At 42.5% G+C, this 19,851-nt stretch overlaps 1 protein-coding gene across 2 annotated transcripts in view; it reads right to left on the bottom strand.

Annotated features, from left to right (window-relative positions):
* The window catches only part of LOC147698289 (tudor domain-containing protein 3-like), a 764,430-nt gene that overhangs the window by 362,614 nt on the left and 381,965 nt on the right, over positions 1-19,851 (bottom strand). The gene's annotated exons all lie outside the window — the stretch shown is intronic.

Raw genomic sequence — 19,851 nt, forward strand, 5'->3', positions numbered from 1 at the left:
AAAACTCCCCAATCTGCCTAAAATGAGAGAATGGGTTGGACTATGCATGAAGGACCTAGGAATTGTAGATGTGTGGAAGGAGAAAGGAAATCAGAACCACAGATTCACCTATATAAACAAAAGGTTAGGACATGCATCCAGAATAGAATTTTTTCCTTATTAGTAGGAGCCTAGTGAAACAAACAAAAAGAGTGGAACACATCCCAGCCCATATCTCTGACCACTCAGCGGTGCATCTTAGCCTGATGTTAAGAACCATGAACCCCCCCCCCCCAGAGGTGGACAGTGGACTAGAGTATCTTCTTAGACTAGACCTGCATTGAAAAATTGGCAGTTGAAACAAAACTGTTTTTCGACTTAAATAATGGGGGAACCACAAAACAAATAGCCTGGGACGCATATTAGGCTTTCATTAGAGGGAAAATTCTAATTATGGCAGCCCACAGGAATAAGGAGAAGAAGCGTTTCATTGAGCTGATTGAAATGGACCTGCTGACGCTGGAAATAGATCTTAAAAAGGCCAAATCCAGCGAGAATTTCAGAAATAGAGAGGAATATAGGAAACAAGAAAGCAGAGTTGAATGATTATTTGGAAAAGATAACTAGAGGAAAATAGGAAGCCAGTAGTCTTTCACAATACGAATACGGAGAAGGTTGCGGGAAGATTCTGGCTTGGAAAGCAAAAACCAAAAGAACCAGAAATAGGATTACAAAGATACAGAGAGAGGGCCGACAAGGATACTCATCTGAAAGTAGCGAAATCAGGCAAGAATTTAAACTGTTCTTTGATAATCTTTACAAGGAAGAGTCTGTTGGCTCTAGAGATCAAGTACAGAACTTTCTAGAAAAAATCACGACCCCTGCGGCTTCTCTGGAACAGAAGTTAGGTCTTCACAAAGAGATTTCTAAATAGGTAGTCAGAGATGCAATAAAAAGGTTAAAAAGAGGTAAAGCCGCAGGCCCAGACACCTTAACTAACAAAATTTATCTTCAGCTTCAGGAAATTATATTAGCACCTCTTACTGACCTACTAAACTGCATATTCTTAGAAAACCAAGCGCTCCCAAAGTCCTGGAATGACGCAATTGTGAGTATCATCCTAAAACCAGGAAAAGATCCAACCAAATGTGAGTCATACAGGCCCATTTCCCTCTTGAACTCAGATTACAAAATATACACGCAGATACTGGCAAAAATGTTAGGGGCAGTGGCAGGGTCCCTAATCCACCCAGACCAAAAGGGTTTCATTAAAGGTAGGCAAATCCATAAACTGTCACACGAGCTCATCACTACTATTGATATTGCAACCCATTACTCGTTACTCCTATCAGTAATAACCTTCGACACGGCAAAATCGTTCGACAGAGTTAGCTGGCCTTTTCTGAACGCCACCTTAGCTAAATTCAACCTGGGAGACAAACTACAAAATGCAATAATTAACATCTATAAAAAAACCTGTCGCAAAAATATTAGTGAACGACGCCCTTACAGACACCATACAAATAAAAAGAGGCACAAGGCAAGGGTGTCCCCTGTCCCCCTATTATTCAACTTTTATATAGAACCGTTAGCTTGCCTGCTGAGAGGGAAAGAGGGGATCGCGACTTTTAAGCATCAAGATTGGGAGAAAAATATTGCTCTATATGCGGACGACTTGATGTTATTCACTAGCAATCTAACCAGCTCATTTCCCAGAATAGAGGAAATTATAGGTCAGTTTGGAGCTGTTTCAGGCTATTTGGTGAACCAACCTAAATCGGAAATTTTCGAGTGGCATACCACCTCAGGAAACCCTCTACTTAAAGACAGGATAAAGTATCTAGGAATAGAGTATACAAAGGAATTGGATGAGGTAGCGAGCTTGAACTTCTCCAGGATCCACAAAGATACAAGGAAATTACTAATGGCTTGGTCAGGCTTACAACTATCCTTTTTAGGAAAATCAAACCTGATTAAAATGATTATAGTGCCAAAATGTACGTACCTATTTAACTTCATCCCGATGAGCTTCAAGACAGAGCAAATTAAAAAGCTGCAAGGGGAACTGTCGAGCTTCATTTGGGCCGCCAAAGGGGTCAGAATCGGATGGAAAAAGTTAAGAAGGAACAAAGCGCAGGGGGGGAATTGCCAGCCCAGAGCAACTGGAGTACTGCAGATCCTTCCAGTTTAAGAACACAAGGAAACTACTAGCAAAATGGGAAACCTGGCCTATACACCTGAAAGCCCTCATAGGCCCCGAAGGAGACCACTATCTCTACAAATTTGGTCACCCCAAATTCTTTAAAAAGATTAAATTAAAGGCAATAAAATCAGCCGCAAGAACCTGGTATGAAATAAGAAGAATCCTAAAAATACCGTATTACAGTAAACATGCGTCAATCTGGGAATAACCAGGCACCCCAGAATGCCTAAAAGACGCACTAGCGATTGCACTAAGAGAGTGTAACATAAATTGCCGGGGACAGCTAATAGAGAATAACCAGATCGTACAATGGGAAATCTTACACGAAGAGTCTCAAGGGTCACCACCAAGATTCAAGTACTATCAACTAAACAGCTGGATAAAAGCTTTAAAGGAAAACCTACAAGGAGATGAGGTTATCGAGCAAAACCTCCTGACCCAGAATTTTTTTAAAAGGACATTTCGTACTGGTACTGGGCTCTTATAAGAGCAGGAGAAATCAAGTACAAAGCCCTGCACGATATCTGGGAGAGAGGCATTTCCGGGCTAGACATATCACACTTTTGGCAATCCTCGAATGCAATCATGGGTCGAGTAGCAAAGGCCACCCCATTGAAGAAAAGCCATCTGTTCACGATCCACAGATCCTATTGGACCCCTAAAAGATTTTCAAAAATGACCAGCAGTGTAGTAAAAAAGTGTCTCAAATGTGGAGAAGAAAGAGCGGACGACCTACATATGTTCCGGAGCTGTATAATGTTAAAGGACTATTGGGGCCAGATTCTCTCTGACGTGTTAGAAGAACATATAGAGGTAAGCACTGAACTTGTTATTTTTGGGATTCCAGGTTACACACTATCTATGTCACTGTCTAAAGACCAAGAAAGCATTCTCTTTTTATTGATCTTGCTGGCTAGAAGGGAGATATGCATTATCTGGGTTAAACAATCACCACCAAAACACACTGATTGGCTAAACTCGATATTAAGGGTGTATAAATTAGAAATGCAAGCGAAGATCTCGAAGAGAAACAAGTACTGGAACATCTGGCAAAGATACAACCAGTTTAACATCAGGAGGTCCAATGATTAAGGCAAAGGAAACAACAGTGTAAAGTTGGTTCTTGATATGAGTAGTCATAATGACTAACTCCCCCACTCCCACAAATCATATACCTGAGGTTGAACAAAAGGGGGCCCCAAAGGACAAGATTAGACGGTATCCCATCCAGGGCAATTTTGGACTACCCACAGTAAAGCCCTGAATGGATATTGGGGCTTCCGACTCCTCCATACCCCTAGGAAATTTGCTTGATGAGGACCAAAAAATAAATAAATAATTAAATAAATAAACTGAGTAGAATTGTCAGACGCAAAGATACCAGCATACATTTCAGGTTCCATAACAATACCGTACATGTTGATCATGGTTGTCAGAAGATGTGTACAGTATCTAAAGTTGGAATGTTTATCTTATTATTAATCTGAGGCCTTGCTGTCGGTATGCTGCTTGCTAATCCTTGGACGGTTTATCAATCCCCCATTTTGGATGTCGAACATTATTATAAAATTCTAAGCTTCTGATTACCCATTGGTAGGCAGCAGCCTTGAAATTAACGGCAAAGAAAGCCAACATGTTTGCACCTTCTTCTCATATAGAGAAAGAAGTTGTAAGATTTTTGATTCATTACAACTTTAAAAATGGCTCCTATGATGGAAGGGGAGGAAATTACTCTAGTGCACAAACCAGAGGGATTCCACTTGTATTGTTTCAGCCTAGGCTGCTATGGAAGAGCTTTAACAGCAGCGTCAATCACTTTCTTGTTCTGAATGACTATCATGAAGCAGGGCATGCTGACCTCATTAGCTCTAAAGTGAAAGCAAAAAGAGCTATCTCTAATGAGGGTGATAGGGGGTTACTTCCAACACGCTCTACCTGTGGGTGTAGATAGTCCAATAGACACCAGAGATTAGGTTTGTAAAAAAAAAAAAAAAAGAATCGGATGGGGGTATCCCGCCATAGCATAAAACTGTGTTCTCACTCACCAACAGTCCACGGGGGCAGAAAGGTCACTAGACACCAGTGATTATGTTAAGAGGAAAAGGAGAATTTGGAGGAGCGGCTCACAATGGCTTCCCGCCACATCCTTCCCCTTCGAATCCTCCCACTGCCCAACCCCCCAGCAGCCACATCTGCCTTTCTGATCCCAAAACTAAATGGAGGGTTAACACTAGACCGTATTTTTCCTCCCAGGGGAAAAAGCAGAATGCGATCACTGCCAACCCATATGTCAAAACAATAACCAGAGAAATCCCAATTTCCTCTCACTTGCTATAGTGAATAGAACATTATGCAGGCTCCGATACAGCCAGCAACTAGGATACCCTATAAACCCTGGGCATTTCCAAAAGCCAGAGACGCAGGGGAATCCATAGTGGAATGGTTCCCATCATTTGTCTTATCCAACATTCCCTGTAAACATTAAAGTTTGAATCGATAAAAAAGGCTATTTTTCCAATATTTACGCAACAGAAAATTCACCCACTTCCAGCCAATCACCAAAGTCTTAGCACCTTGATTTCCTGCCTTTCTCCGGATCGAAATGCTGCCCTGCCATGTGTGGGTGGACTTAGCCTGCACCACTATAAAGGCCCAAAACTATAACCATGTGACTGCCTCACAGCATCCTCACCTCACATGATTTGTTATATAAATTTGTTATAAATGTTTTTATATCGCGCTCAGCTACTACAAAGTATCCTGGCGTGGTGAGTGAGGTTATCCAGAAAAGAATGCGCATAGAAAAAATGGTAATGTTAAACAAATGTGTTTTGAGCCCCTTCTTGAACATAGAGATTGTCGGAGACGCTCTTAGATGCAGCGGGAGAGCGTTCCAGGCCCTGGCAGTCTGGACAGAAATGGATTGATCCACGGTTTTACAGTTTCTATTCATGGGCAATAGGCCAACCCAAACAAGTAGAGTACCGTTTTTATCAGGAAAAGTGTGGGAAAATTGGGTGGTAAGAACTTTGTGGAGCCCAGCAGACTTCATAACTTTCCCTCACAGAAATGACAAAAAAATCTGTGATCTTAGCAGACATTTGACTTCTGCGGGATATTCTAGGTAATGCAAGTCATACCACCCTAGACTCACCTGGAGATCTAATTTATAGAAATTTCTGGCTTGGTAGGTTTCCCTAGGTGGCAGCCAAGCCTAGGACTAAACATCATAGCGATCCAAATTGTCAGAATGGGGCAATTTACAAGCAAACTCTTGATATTTCCTTGTTGCATTTTGGAGCCTTTCCTGTCATGGGCGACGAGCTAGCCACAAAATTGAAGTCCCCATTTTTATTCAGGAGAAGTGTGGAAGCACAGGGTAGTAGAATATTGGGTATGGTTAGTTTTTTTTCCAGTTTTGACTTTCAAATGTACATTATAAAAAATGCCCTTGTATGGGTAGCCCCACAATCAGATTTGTATAATTAACCACTTACTGCTAAGCTAGTTAGATTAGGCACATTAACAAAATAAATAGGTTTCCATCATACCCATTTGTAATTCATTAGATTTTACCATATGAATTAGTGAATGGTCTGTACAGAATGAAAAATCATTTTAAGCTGCAGCTCAGTTGTTGGCTCTGGGCATTGTGTGTTTTAATCATTTTAAGCTGCAGCTCAGTTGTTGGCTCTGGGCATTGTGTGTTTTTGGAGAACCAACACTATATATATCCCTGCAACTAGAATTGTCTGACAGACGTAATGGTGTGCTACATTTGTACATCAGCCAGTTTTGTGAACTATTCCAAATTTTTTCCTATTTTCTTTTATTCATTTTTTATTTCATCGTTTAGTTTCTTTTGGAAAACCATGAGTGAACGACACACGACCCCTTGCTGAATTCTGAATTTGGTCAAATTTTCAGAAATGTATAGTTTTACAGGTTCACCTGTTTCCACCGCAAACTGTAGTAGGTAGGTAGAAAACATAATAAATTGGAAAAATACAGATTACCACTTAGAAAAATCTATACATTGTTTGTTTGTTTTTTACAATTCTTATTGTTCCTAAACGCTGAGGAGGGTTATCTTAGCACTGTGCTTTTTAATTTGGTTTTTGGGGAAAACTTTTTTTCCTTGCAATACTGATTTCTTACAAAATCTTGCTGTATTTTGACTATTTTCTCAGTTCCCTCCAGAGAAATACACAAACCATGTCACCTTTCGAATCCTCAAAATGTCGAACAGAGAAAGAATGCAAATTTGGCCTGGATAGCTCATGTGGAAAAAATGTTATGACGGATTAAGTGCAAACTGTCCTAAACACCAGAAAAGGCTCAACATGATTGCATGGTGTCAGGTAGGTTGACTTGAAAAACACAACTAGGGGCCCTCTGAAATTAGGATAATACCCTGACAGGGAAATAACTTGCTGGGAAAAATTACACACCGGGAATAGTGTTAACTATACATCTGTAGTGCTCACACCATAGCTCTGATTTGTGAATACATAACACGAAACTAAGTGATTAAAAAATATATATTTTTTATTTCATAAATTATTGTTTTTTATATTATTTTATATGATAATTCTTTTCACATTTTTCTCTAATTTATTTTATATTGTTAAAAACACAAACAAACATGTATGCAATGATTTCATCATTACTGTTTTGATGCCTACTAACTTTCCCTATCTAGTTTTTGAAAGACCCCATATTTTTTGATGTTATATAGCAGTCTGAAAAATTGGCAAACTATTTCATTTGTAGTTGGATATAAAGTCAAAAAGTAGCTGTTGACATAGATGAGCAAAACTACAAGTTATTCATTTACATATCTTTTGACATTGCAATTATTAAACATAAGGCTATGATGCAGTTAAGCCAAAGAGACCGGTTACAGAATGTTGAATTGCACCAACGCGTTTCGGCGACAGCCTTCCTGAGGGTATTCACACCAGATTTTGCTTCGCTAGTTTACAGGTTTACGAAGATATGAAATCTTTTTTTGAGATGGCGATGTATCATTTGCATATATTTTTGAACTTTTAAAAAGAAGCATGATTATATTATATATATAATAGTAGTAGATCTTGAATCAAAGTGAAATTTTCAAATGATGTCCTAAGGATATCTCCTGGAGTTAATCTTTTGTATCACAAATTTGTTCTATTTACTTTTCCTCAGTGCATAATTACTGGTATTCAAAAAGAAAAGAGAGAGAGGGTCTTGTGTATCTTCTTTGGATTCTGATACTGATATTTATTCCTCTTAGGATATTTTGATGTCTACACATCTACATGAGGCCCCTCTTTCTGTACGTTTAATTGGATCTTTGTTGAGGACAGATGGACTGTGCCAGTTTATTTTCTGTTAAATGGACCTCCAGGCTAACGGCATGTTTGGAACCTGATACCAAAAAGGTAAAGGCTCAACATGATTGCATGGTGTCAGGTAGGATCAGCCTCAGAACTCTGGACTGTGGGAACACATCGAATTAGAATTACTTCAACATTGGGACCACCACGGACTAGAATAACACAGAGCAATTTAAATGGTTAATGCACCATAATGCAGAATTGTTTCCCGTGTTCAAGCACTTCTACCGCATTGCTCTGAAGTCCATCAGATTAGAACAAGGAGTCAGCCCAATCAGAGACTGTCCAGGGGTCCAAAAAACAAGGACCATCTCACGTGGGAAAGATATGCACAATGAATACTGCAGAAGGCTATGTCTGCCAAAGATAGTCCTCCAAACAGTTTCATGTCCACACAGGCAAATTCATCAGATGACTGAGCTATTCAGAAATTTGCTAACACAGATAGGAGAATTAATTTTCTGCACACCCAGAACCACCAATGCTAGTCTGCACCACAAGGAGCAGATTCCAAACTCTGGAACTCTGTACGGTTGGGTTCATAAGATGGGAACAACAAGGGAATCTAATCTTCAGGAGATGCTGTACTAATTGTTAGTGTAGGAAAGTGGGTAAAGTAGGTGGGGTATTCACCCCTCAGCTGAAAATAATGCCACAATCACTAATAGGTCCAAGTCAAGTTCCAGTAAGTTAAACATTGCTCAACCAATGGTAGCTCAGCAAATGAGCAGTCGGGCCTAACTTAGGAGGCAGAGATTGTGTTTAAATACAACCAAAACAGTATATAAGTAAAAGACATCACTTAAGAAATGCAACTCCGGCTTATAAAAACAGAGAATATTTTTACCTTCACAAAATAGCAAAATGGCACAAATCTAATGTAGGGAACCGCAGATATGAATTTGTAACGAGTAAATCAAACATTGTGCATCCTAGCACCAAAAAACTTAAAGCTCCACTCACCACACTCAACGTGCTGGACCCGGACATGGTCAAACGTTTAGGCTGACAGCAATGGACAGTGGGTTGGAGAAGCAGAGCGCTAGGTCATAGTCAAACGTTTTCCTTCAGACTTTGTGTTTTTGTTGGAGCTTTGTGCTCATTGACAGGTTAGTCAGTGAGTCCTTGGGTTTCTTGGATCTGAAAATACAGGCAATGACAGCAGTGTGCTGCAGCTCAGTGAAAATATGGGAGTTGAATCGTCTCCAAGTGGTTGTTGACTGCTTTCCCCTCAATGTTGAGTTGGGCTCTGCCTGGAGCTTTTCAGCAGGATGAACCAGCAAGGTCGAACCAGCAGAATGAACCAGCAAGGTCGATCTGATCTGAATGGCACGTTGACATCAGCAGTTTAACTCTCGACAACAAACCAATCTCCTCCTGGAGGTTTTCTGCAAAACTTTGCAGAAAGTTTCCAAACTTTTAAATCATGTCACTTTTAGGTTCCTCTGCGGTAAACAAGGACCCAGTAACTCCAGCCAAGGGTTTGAAGACTCTGGTTGCCTCTTGGGGGCTAGGACTTAATTTCCCACAATGTACCTGCTTTGTCCAGGAAAAATCAAGTTGCAACTGGTCAGATGGGGTGATCCTCTCTTTAGCTTTGCAGGTGACTTTTACCAGCTCTGTTGTACCTGTTGCTGAGGGCGTCCACTCCTTTTCCTTTACGTCAGGCACATCCCTTTCTTTGTGGAGCTTTGTGAGTGCAACAGGTGCAGTCTTCTTGAGTGCAAGCCTTCTGTGGTGCAGTTCAAGGGTCCGGCAGGGCAGTCCTTCTGTTGTTCCAGGCAGTGGGCTGGCAAGAGGGGGGGGGGGGCGGGAACACCAACTAATAGGGGTAAAGTTACCTCCCTCTGCTATGACCGCTTCCTGCGGAGTGTGGCATATCTTTGTCCCAGAATGCACTATTCTCAAAAAAATCAACATGGGGAAGTGTAAGTATGTGTGTATATATATATATATATATATATATATATATATATATATATATATATATATATATAATGTTTTGGCTTTGGAAATACTTTTCATTCCAAAGTCAAATTTGAGCATAGTTTTATTTTAAATCAGCATGCACAGCAGAGCTGCCTTTTAAATGACACCAGGCACCACAGCAGTGCACATTCAAGTGCATTAAGTCCACCGGTGTCACCAAAACTAAATGCCTTTCCATACTTAGGGACTTACAGCTAAGTTATCTTAGCTCATCATAATTATACTACTTATCATATACCTAGTATTGGCCATGGGCCTGCATATCAGCACCCCTGGCAATATCACTGTCAGTAATCACCAGCACTAATCAAAAACAAGCATTGGTAATGTAGCGGTTTCGCTTTTGTAATTAAGAAAGAGCTGATTACATCTATCATCGTCAGAGAAAGGAAAGAGCTCCCTGACTGATAAAACAGGAGTGGAGAGGATGTGGAGCAGCGGCCAGAGATACTGACTCGGAAGCTGAAGATCCCATTTCGAGTGTCGGCGGCGCCATGCAACATCCTGTGGTTCTATGCAAATCACAATCTCTGCGGGTGAAAAATATGCTGCAAGAGTAAAAGGCAAAGCTTATGAAACTATAGTTCCACCAAAGCGGATGGTAACAGTATTTTAGGGGCGGCAAACTGAAAAGGTAAGTGGCATGCACTGGTACCAATGAAAAGCCAGGAAAGAGAGGAAGCGGGCTGTAACTCCCTTTTAAGTTTATATTAATAACAATAGATTTCTTAAGCAAGATGTGGGTGGTCAGGGCAAAAAGGATGACATTCCTACAGTTATTAAAGAATTAATGTAATCTTTTATTGCAAACTGTGTGATCCAACTTTGTGAATTGTTTGAAAAACTAGTCCTAATCAAAATATTCCTTTTTTGTCCTTTTATGCACATTCAAAGGTGAAAAATGTAATCAAACAATAAGCAACATATATTAATCAACTTAAAGATTAAAAAACAATTCGTATAGAGAAATACCCTACTATGGCATAGATCCCTTTGTGGTGCAAAAGTATTTTTGGGAAAGTGCAATAAATTTTGCACAAACATTTATTCAGCATAACAACAGAACTCAATTGTGCTACATATCTCTAATTTACACCAATTGCAAACCCTCTATGAGGATCTGAGTAACACTATAATGTGAACCATGTTATTATGGGATGGGTAATCCAAAAAACCGACAAAACCTTTCTATGCACGTGTGTTTGAACACGCCTGTGGTAAATATTTTGTAAAACGTGTTAATGCAAGTTATTCACAACATAATTAGGCTATTTGCTTTGAAGAATGAACCACCATAAACATTTTTACTCAGCAAGAGCAGTGTTTTCCCCAGTGGCGATGATTATTTTGATTTAAACCATACCAGACTGAACATGATGCTGCATAACGTTATAAGGAGAAATATAAAAAATATTGTATAAATCGTCATAATTTGTTATGCTTCTTTAACAGAGTAGTTCCACACAGAGACCCAGAGCTATGTCGGCCTGAATTGCATGCAGCTTATAACAACTAGTATGGTAAAGGTTTTCATTGGAGCCTGTACTTACATGGAAACCTACGGACTTAACAATCTTTGTGTGAAGCTAACATTTGCTCCTTACATATTGTGATTAGGTTAACCACAGGATGGACAGGAAACCCTAAAACGACATATACTATACCGGCCTATCCGAAGGAATCGTGCATGCTCATCCTTCCAGACTTCTTTTGTTTCCCCATTCTTTAAATATTATTTGTTTTTGAATACGTAAAATGATTTTTCTTTTCTGCTCCCAAATCTTCCTGGAGTGTTCCACAAATAAATATTTGCATCATGATGCATAAAATGTGCACTTATTTACAGTGATTTTAAAAGTCTGAGTCTGGAAGAGTTTGAAGTAAATAGTTTCAAACTCAATTGTAGTAGGCCTAACTCCTACAGAGGTTTTAATTTCAAGGATACGTACATCTCTGGACTATGTGAGGTTACAGCTAGTTACTCAGCTAACAAAATCTCCCAGAATACGCGAGCAAACTTACGATTGGTTAAAGTTCCACAATGAAGGGAGGATAAACTACAAGCATTCCTGCCACAGGGTTGTTTTTCAAACGCTGTATTTATACAGTAACCACGCCACCTAGTTTTGGAATGCATAGAGCTAGGTCACTAGTAGATTCGAAATTCTCTTAAGTTTTTTGGGCGTTCAAGTTAAACACTTTTCCAGAAAATGTCTTTACTTCCTACCGGCTCCATCTGGAAACCGGAGTGTGGTGTCCTTTCACACCAGGATCATTCAGTGGTTAAACTGTGAAGGACTGGAGCTAAACTCTAGAACACTGTAACAAGGCAACAGCAAGGAATTGATTAGATGTAAAAAGCAGGAGCACTTTTACTCCAGTCACAACAATACTTAATTGTATTCTTTTATACTTGTCCCTGTGTTCTATCCCTTGTCTTAATACTAACCAGGTTCAGTGTGAAAACACTCTCTTGCATGGGTGGCACAGATATTTATATTAAAATCACTAGCCAATTCCAGGTCCCTAGAAAGGCAGTTAAATGATGAAGGCCTAAACCACTCTGGGCCTGCCAGTTAGTGCCGTTATAGTATCATAATATCTATACTGAAGGAATATTTACACTCGTTGAGGGTGCGACTGAGACTGCTCATTTGCACTTAAGTGGTATTTTGTAGAATGTGTTAGTCCCAATATTTATGTAATCAAATCCCAAAGAGTATAAAGTAGGATGATACAAATGATTCTTCAAATGAACGAAGTTGGAATGCCAAAATTGTATTACCTTTTTTTCTTTTACTTTTTAATCATTTTATTTGTTCATCAGAAGGAGAGCCAGCTGAACAGTTCCCAATATATCATGTGGTAAGACTTGATATTCCAGAATATATTCACTGTAAATTGATGTTTCATAATACAATCTTATGATAGGGATTGATGTTTAAGTTTAAAATCACCGCAAATAAATAAATTATAGTGCTGCCAACATGTGTTTCACCCACTGTTTGGCATGCAAGCCTGGGCTTTTTCGATAACAAGATTCTGTTCTTGTAGGTTGCCACTAAGTTCCGAACGTGTTATTTAAAACGTTTCCCTTGCACAAGTGTCACTCGCACACATGAATTTTTTTTTGAGCTAGGTACTATATTTGCAGAATAAAAAAGCTTAAAGAAAGAGTTACTTACCTTCGGTAACAATGTATCTGGTAGAGACACAGTCTAGCTGCAGATTTCCGAACTTAGAATATCCCCCCAGGCGTCAGAGTGGATCCGGAGAATTTTTTCTCTCAGCAGCACCTCTGCGCACAGGGGAACAGCGCCTCATGGCTTCGCCCGGACGTCGTCCACGGACATGACGGCAGTGGAGCCATACAAGTCCCTCCCGGCGCACTGACGTCAGTTTTCTTTGGTAAAACTTTTCCGCGCCTCAACGCGGAGCCACTACGAAAACTGTGAGAGCGTGGGAACAGTATGTAAAACAAAATTACAAATCATTGAAACAATGACAAAAGAATAGAATGATGAGAAACAGCCCCGAAAATGACAGTGAAAGAGCACTGTATATTGAAAGGAAGTGACGGGAAAGAGCGGAGAACCTGCTCCTACAAACAGTCTCGCAAAACTGTGCTCTCCCATGAGGCAAAACAGCGCTGGAAATTAATGTCATGGCTAACGACAAGAAGGCTACAACCATAGGATATAACCGTGAAGGGCAACAAGACTGAAGCAATATGACTCACGGGAATCCACCACAGATTAGCAACAACAGAGAATGTGCAACCATACACCCTACAAGAGATCCAGTGACTGAGTCAGTCAGTCAGTCAAAATACACTTTATTCGATTTGTTTTAAAATCATAAAAGCCATAAAACAACAATATATGCAATTTAAAACAACCAAATTTCATAATGTATAGTTCATAAAACAGTCACTATATACAAAGTGTGCAAAATAGGCAAAGCAAATAATTTTATCTGATCATACTACACATTGTTTCCTAAATTTGTGCTACAACAGTGGCAGGCAAAGTCCTTGTTTTAATTCTATATGCTGCCACTAAAAAACTGGCCACAGAATATGTAATACGAATACCAAGCCAAGGGACTGTAGGTACACCAAAGCTGGTCTTACTTGAGTAAACCCTGCTTCTTTTAAAATCGGTAACAAATATTTGATCCTCGGATCCCTATATAGAGTGCAAAATATCATAAAGTGCATAGTGTCCTGAGTGGAGAATTCATCGCATTTACATGGCGGTCCCCTTTCCGGTAAACTCCAAGACTGAAAACAACCCAGCACGTATGGAATTAAATTAAATCTGAGTTTAATTAGCAAATGTATATGGAAGGGTTTAGTTACAAAAGCGAGGTAAGGCTCCAGGGAAGGGGAGGATAACAGCATATAATGTAATCTAACTGTTGTTTTTGTTAATTCTAGTTCCTCCCGAGCCAATCTCATATTTACCAACAAGTGTTTTTTAACACAAGCAATGTGCTCCATTCTAATAGAGGATGGCAAATAGAATAAGTTTGGACGACCAAGCTGTTCAAAAGTCTGTCTCACGTACTCCAGCCAAGGAATTCTCTTCCTGTGGTCAAGAGACATGAGATCCTCCAGGATGGCGTGGTTAAGAGTTAATTAGTTGTTTAGCCATGTCTTCAACCAACATGTTAGGGGAGCCAATCTGAGCTTGTCTGTTACATAATCTATACCCAACTCCCCGTGAATCGAGTAGGTGGGGGTAGATTGGGGGACGGAAAGGAGTTGTCTTAAAAACTTGTTTTCTGCCCTTTGAAGAGTTTCATGCGACAAATACCCCCATAGAGGCGCACCATACATAGCTATGGATATGCACTTAGCATTGTATATCTTTAAAATAGCCTCCATAGGCCTCGCTCCCATCCTGCTAGCAAATCCCATAATGGCTGAAGCGGCTCTTGCCATGGCAAGCTTCTTTAACTTAATCTGGGGGTCCCAGGTGCCTTTCTCATCAAAAGTCACACCCAGATAGGGAAAGTGTGTGACTCTGGTCACTACCTCCCCCTTACAAAACAGAGAAATAGATTTATCCTTCCTTCTATTGTGGGTCACCACCATCGTATGGGACTTATTGGTGTTAATTTTCAGGTCCAACTGATCCATAAATACACCAAATGAATCTAACAGGCGTTGAAGGCCCACCCCCGTGCGTGCTATCAGGACTGCATCGTCCGCGTATAGGAGAGCAGGTATTCTTATCTCTCCTACACGCGGTACATCCCCCCCCCCCCCCCCCACACACACACAATCCAAGTGTTTTTCAAGGCCATTTATATAGATAGTAAAAAGGAGGGGGGCCAAGATGCAGCCCTGCCGCACTCCTCTCTCTGATTTGAAGTGGGTAGTGCACCTACCCTCTTTTGTAACTCTTACTTTAGCAAAGAGTTCCTGATGTAGTGACTGGGTCACAGTCAAGAGATCTTGATCCAATGGACTATAACAGAATCAAGTAATGGAGAGAAGACAGGGGAAGGGGAGGGAGAGAAGACAGGGGAAGGGGAGGGAGGGAAGAAGACCAGCAGTAAGCCGCACACTGGAAGAACACCAGGGTGTCGGAGTGTAGAAAGATATATGAACCTACCACCCAATAATGGGTGGAGAAATAATAGATAAACATAATGAGCCATCGTGACCCGCAGACGGGTGAAAGAGTCCACCCTGCAGGAAGACAAAAGCCACCTGGAAGGAGATAAGTGGTTAAAACCCACCTGCCAAGGTCCTCGCAGAGCGGGGAGGATGGGTGGGCGTTAAGGAATCTTCGGCTAGACTGTGTCTCTACCAGATACATTGTTACCAAAGGTAAGTAACTCATCATCTGATAAGAGACATCTAGTTGCAGATTCCTTAACTTAGAATAGATACCAAATCCATACCCCATTGGAGGAGGGTCTGCAACTGAAAACCCACCAAGTTCCCAAAATAACTGAGCAGTCAACAACATTGACTAAACACGATGGGGATAGCAATGCCAGCACAGCTGACAAAAGACCTATGAAACTCTGTAAAGGAGCAAGAACAAGGGGAGGCAAAGGCACCACAAGTCGTCAGAAGACAGTACGAGACCTCCCTCATCCAGACAGGAACGAAGGGAACACAGAACCAGAAAGGTTAGTACATAATGGGAGAAAGTATATAACTTCCACAAAAAGAAGTTAAACTGAGCACCAGATCCCATGGATCCGCAAGAAACACAGCTGCTGAAAAGGGACAAGATAGCAGGACAGCAACACAGCATACCAATGTAACATATACCGCAGTGGATGCCAAAAACGAAAGGTGAGTGGACAGACATCACCACACAGAGATATAAAGAATCATGACTACCGGGAGTTACAGCTATGTGGATAACAGGATACACACAAGGAAACAGTGTGTACCGTGAAAACCACACCACATCTATGCAAAAGCCCAAGGAAGCGGCGTATCAACAGCACACATGCGCAGCAAAAAGAGGGAGGTGCATCACCAGGTAGTCAACCAGCCAACCTTACCCGGAGGTACAAACAGCAAAGGGAAACTGGCAAAACCAGTGAGACACAGAGAGCTCGCTCCCATATGAGAGAGAGATAAAGAGAATCTGGGGCAAATACCCCTGATACTAGGCCAAGAAAAAACCTAGTATGCATGCTCTCTCGTTATGTGTATATCGCCTGACATATATACATGCAGATAAATATACATATATATATATATATATATATATATATATATAGATAGATAGATAGATAGATAGATAGATAGATAGATAGATAGATAGATAGATAGATAGATAGATAGATAGATAGATATGAACAAATTGTGAAAGAATGTCGAGAACACCCTAAAGGCAACAGCATCCCCCAGACGAGGAAGGAACCTTGGTCTCCCGCAAGAAAAGCGGGGACACTAACCACTACACTCACGAGGAAGGAGTGAGAAATACACAGACATAGCTCGGTCAGAAAACTATATATAGCCAAATACAGGCACTTTATAATGACAACTAATATCCTGAGGAAGAATACCACCTCCGTAAACATACAGAAAACAAAGCAAAAATGCCTTTAGTCATGAGGGAGACACACAACCAGTGAAACACCTGGAGGAGAACTCAGAACCTTTGGAATAAGAGTCATAGAGCTCAACCACAAGGCCACAAGGCCACAGTGAGTCATTAAACATCGGCAAAGGCTAGGAGTGGAAGTACCTAAACGCCTGCTCGGTGAGAAACTAAATGGGATCGTTGTCCAGGACAAGGAAGTGCATACGTAAATAGAAGACGTAAGCAATTACCCACACCAGGAAGTGAGAGACAAACCACCAGAATAGAACGCCGCCAAGACAGGGGCGCAAGGAATACTTCTGGTCCCCCATGAAAGCGAACATATCCTGTGTGCACTCACATGTTGAACCCACACAGAACACTGAAGAAAGTGTTCTGGACGGAGCAGAGCAACATGCCCCCCAAAGGACACGTGTCTACATCTAAGGCAGGCCACGTAGGCAGAAAAAGGGACCGTGAAAGCTGAAAGAACACGCCAGGGAGAGCCAGCGGTGGCAGAAAACCAACAACACTGTGGGGAAGCGTGCTTCCATAGAGGCAGGAGAGAGCTACGGATCGCCAGTAGATGACAACGCACACCCCCAGGACAAAAACCCAACCCAGTGGGGACTTCCTACAAACATAGGAAAAACGGGACGAAATGGAAGGCCCGTAGTACACCCTATAGAACGAATCCCTAGAGGGACAGAAGAGAGGAAACCTAAGGCTCCGCTGGAGCCTTTGAAACTTCCCATGCAAGGAAGAGCAGCAATACAATAGCCAATGAGTATCCCACATAAGGTATGGCACATCCCTATAGACGAAAGGGACACCTCTTGAGACAAGCTCGTAGGCAGAGGTATTTGAAAGGAAACGTAGAAACAGCTGGCCAGCTGTAGGAAAAGAAAGAGAAAGACAGCAAAATAGCCGTACAGTCCGTCCGGGAAATAACGTATTGAACCCATAGATAGACATCAGAAAAAAGCAGAGACAATACTGCAACTAAAAGACAAAGTCCGCATGAAGGATTAGAAAGCCACGGAATTAATGAAAAATCAGACATGAGATGCTGAACCGCTAAGTCAGCATATCTGTCAAACAGAGCCAACCCACCAAAGGGCAAATCCAGAAGACGCTCCTGAACATTTGCAGGGAAACAGCCATCGTGAAGCCAGGCATGGCGACGCAGAACAACTGACCTGGCCATAGCCCGACCCACAGAATCAGTGGTGTCTACGGCCGACAGAATGGAAAACTGGGCCAAGTCCCGGCCATCAAGTATCAACTGATCCAGGTCAGTCTGAGGGCCCTCTGTAAGAGAATGAAGGAGGCGGTCAACCGAGTCACACAGGGCCGAAGTAGCCTGTGCAAACAAGCAAGACGTGTTCAGGGATCTAAGGCCCGCACTGGTGGACACAAAGAAATGGCGGCCACACGACTCCAACCAGCGAGACTCCCAAGTGGGAGAGAGTAATGGAGGAAGGGCAGCAAGGCTGAGGCCGCCTGGACCACCAGCCCTAGAGCCTAAGGATAGAGAGACAAACAGGCAGGGTCATCTGGAGCCGGGCGATGTCGATGGACACAAGCATGATTCACCGGACCCCCGAAGAGGGACTCACACAAGTTCCAAGAAGAGTGTTGCATAACGACTCAACAAAAGGCAACAAGGGCTCCACAGCCACAGTGCCCTGGTGGAGTAGATCCATCAAGGGATCAGAGGGCAGAGAGACCGAGGGTGGCTGCATCTATAAAATATCTGAAGCCATGACAGCCACCGTGGCCATCCTAGGTGGTGACAACATGTCATCCGTAGGTGACGGAAGAAGGCTAACCAGTCCACCAAACCGTGGGGGTTCCATAGCTAGAGGACAACCAAGGCCCAGCCAGGGCATGGGTTCCAGCAAAAAAAAAACGGGGTTGGCGAACGCACAGGGGCATCCTCAAGGGCGGCCTCCTCATCTACCGCCAACGGAGGATCCGCCGAGGATGACATCGGGGTTGATCGATGTCAAGATTTCTCGTCTCGACATCGATGACCCCCGAAGGAGTCCCGTCCGCCCAGCGTCGACTCGAACTCCACCGAGATGGAAACCTGTGAAGAGGAACGGAGTTGACTCCGAGTCGAGAGCTGCACCGGCGTCGGTGCAGGGAGCTTCACAGGGCTGTGCGGAGACGGCAGAGCAGGCTTGGACTTGCGAATAGGATGCCCCTCCGGGCTGTGTCGCAGTGACAGCGGAGTCAGAGCACTCGACCGGCGCCGAGGTCGAACCCGCCGGCAAAGTCCCGATCTAAGTCCCTACGCCCTCTGTGGGGCCGAAGGTGCGCCAGGGAGAGGGGGTGACCCAAAGAATGCCAGTAAGGGCCGAGAATAGGCCTCCATCTGGGTCCTAGTTGCCCAAGCCCCAGGAAATGGAGGGTAGGCGGGTCGACTCCTGAGGGCCCGTGTCCGGCAGAGAACAGGAGCAGCAGGCCCCGATGTCACGTTTATGCGAGGTCGACGACCTCCATGACTTTTTCAGGTACTTACCTTCGTCGAGAGAGCGACGTCCGCAGGAAGGACTCCATGACCTGTCCCGACCCTACGTCCTAGCACGAGAGGGATCTGCAGCGTGAGGACTCTGAACGGGACATCTAGCCGGACAACTTCATACGACGTTCCCGCAAGGACTTTGGCTTCAGCCGAAAGGCATCGAGAAGGCCAGAGGTAACCACTAGTCCGGATCCACGTTGGGATATAGAAAAGAAAAAACTGACGTCAGCGCACCGGGAGGGAATTATAAGGCTCCACTGACGTCATGTCCGTGGACTAAGTCAGGGCGGAGCCATGCAGCGTCGTCCCCCATGGCGCAGAGGTGCTGCTGAGAAAAAAATTCTCTGGATCCAGTCTGATGCCTGGGGGATATTCTAAGTTAAGGAATCTGCGGCTAGATGTCTATATCAAATTCCCCTCTTATAGGAAAAGTTAGTGAGTAAACTGTCAATCCTATTTAAATACAAACGTTTAACTCGGCTTCTTTCAATGATCACAGCAGCTGGAGAAATTAAGCCATTGCAAATCGGAAACCTGCAGGTACAAACAGTATGCAGCATTGGCAGATAAAAAGTCATAGCTGACATTATATAATACAGTTTGCTTTTGCAAAGAACACAAGAGACCGGCATCACCCGTCAATATTTTAGGGCCAGATGTACTAGCGGTTTTTGTGGGCGAAAATGGGCTTTAGACCCATTTGCGACT

Source organism: Lissotriton vulgaris, chromosome 8, assembly GCF_964263255.1.
Source record: "Lissotriton vulgaris chromosome 8, aLisVul1.2, whole genome shotgun sequence".
In the NCBI taxonomy this organism is placed as follows: Eukaryota; Metazoa; Chordata; class Amphibia; order Caudata; family Salamandridae; genus Lissotriton; species Lissotriton vulgaris.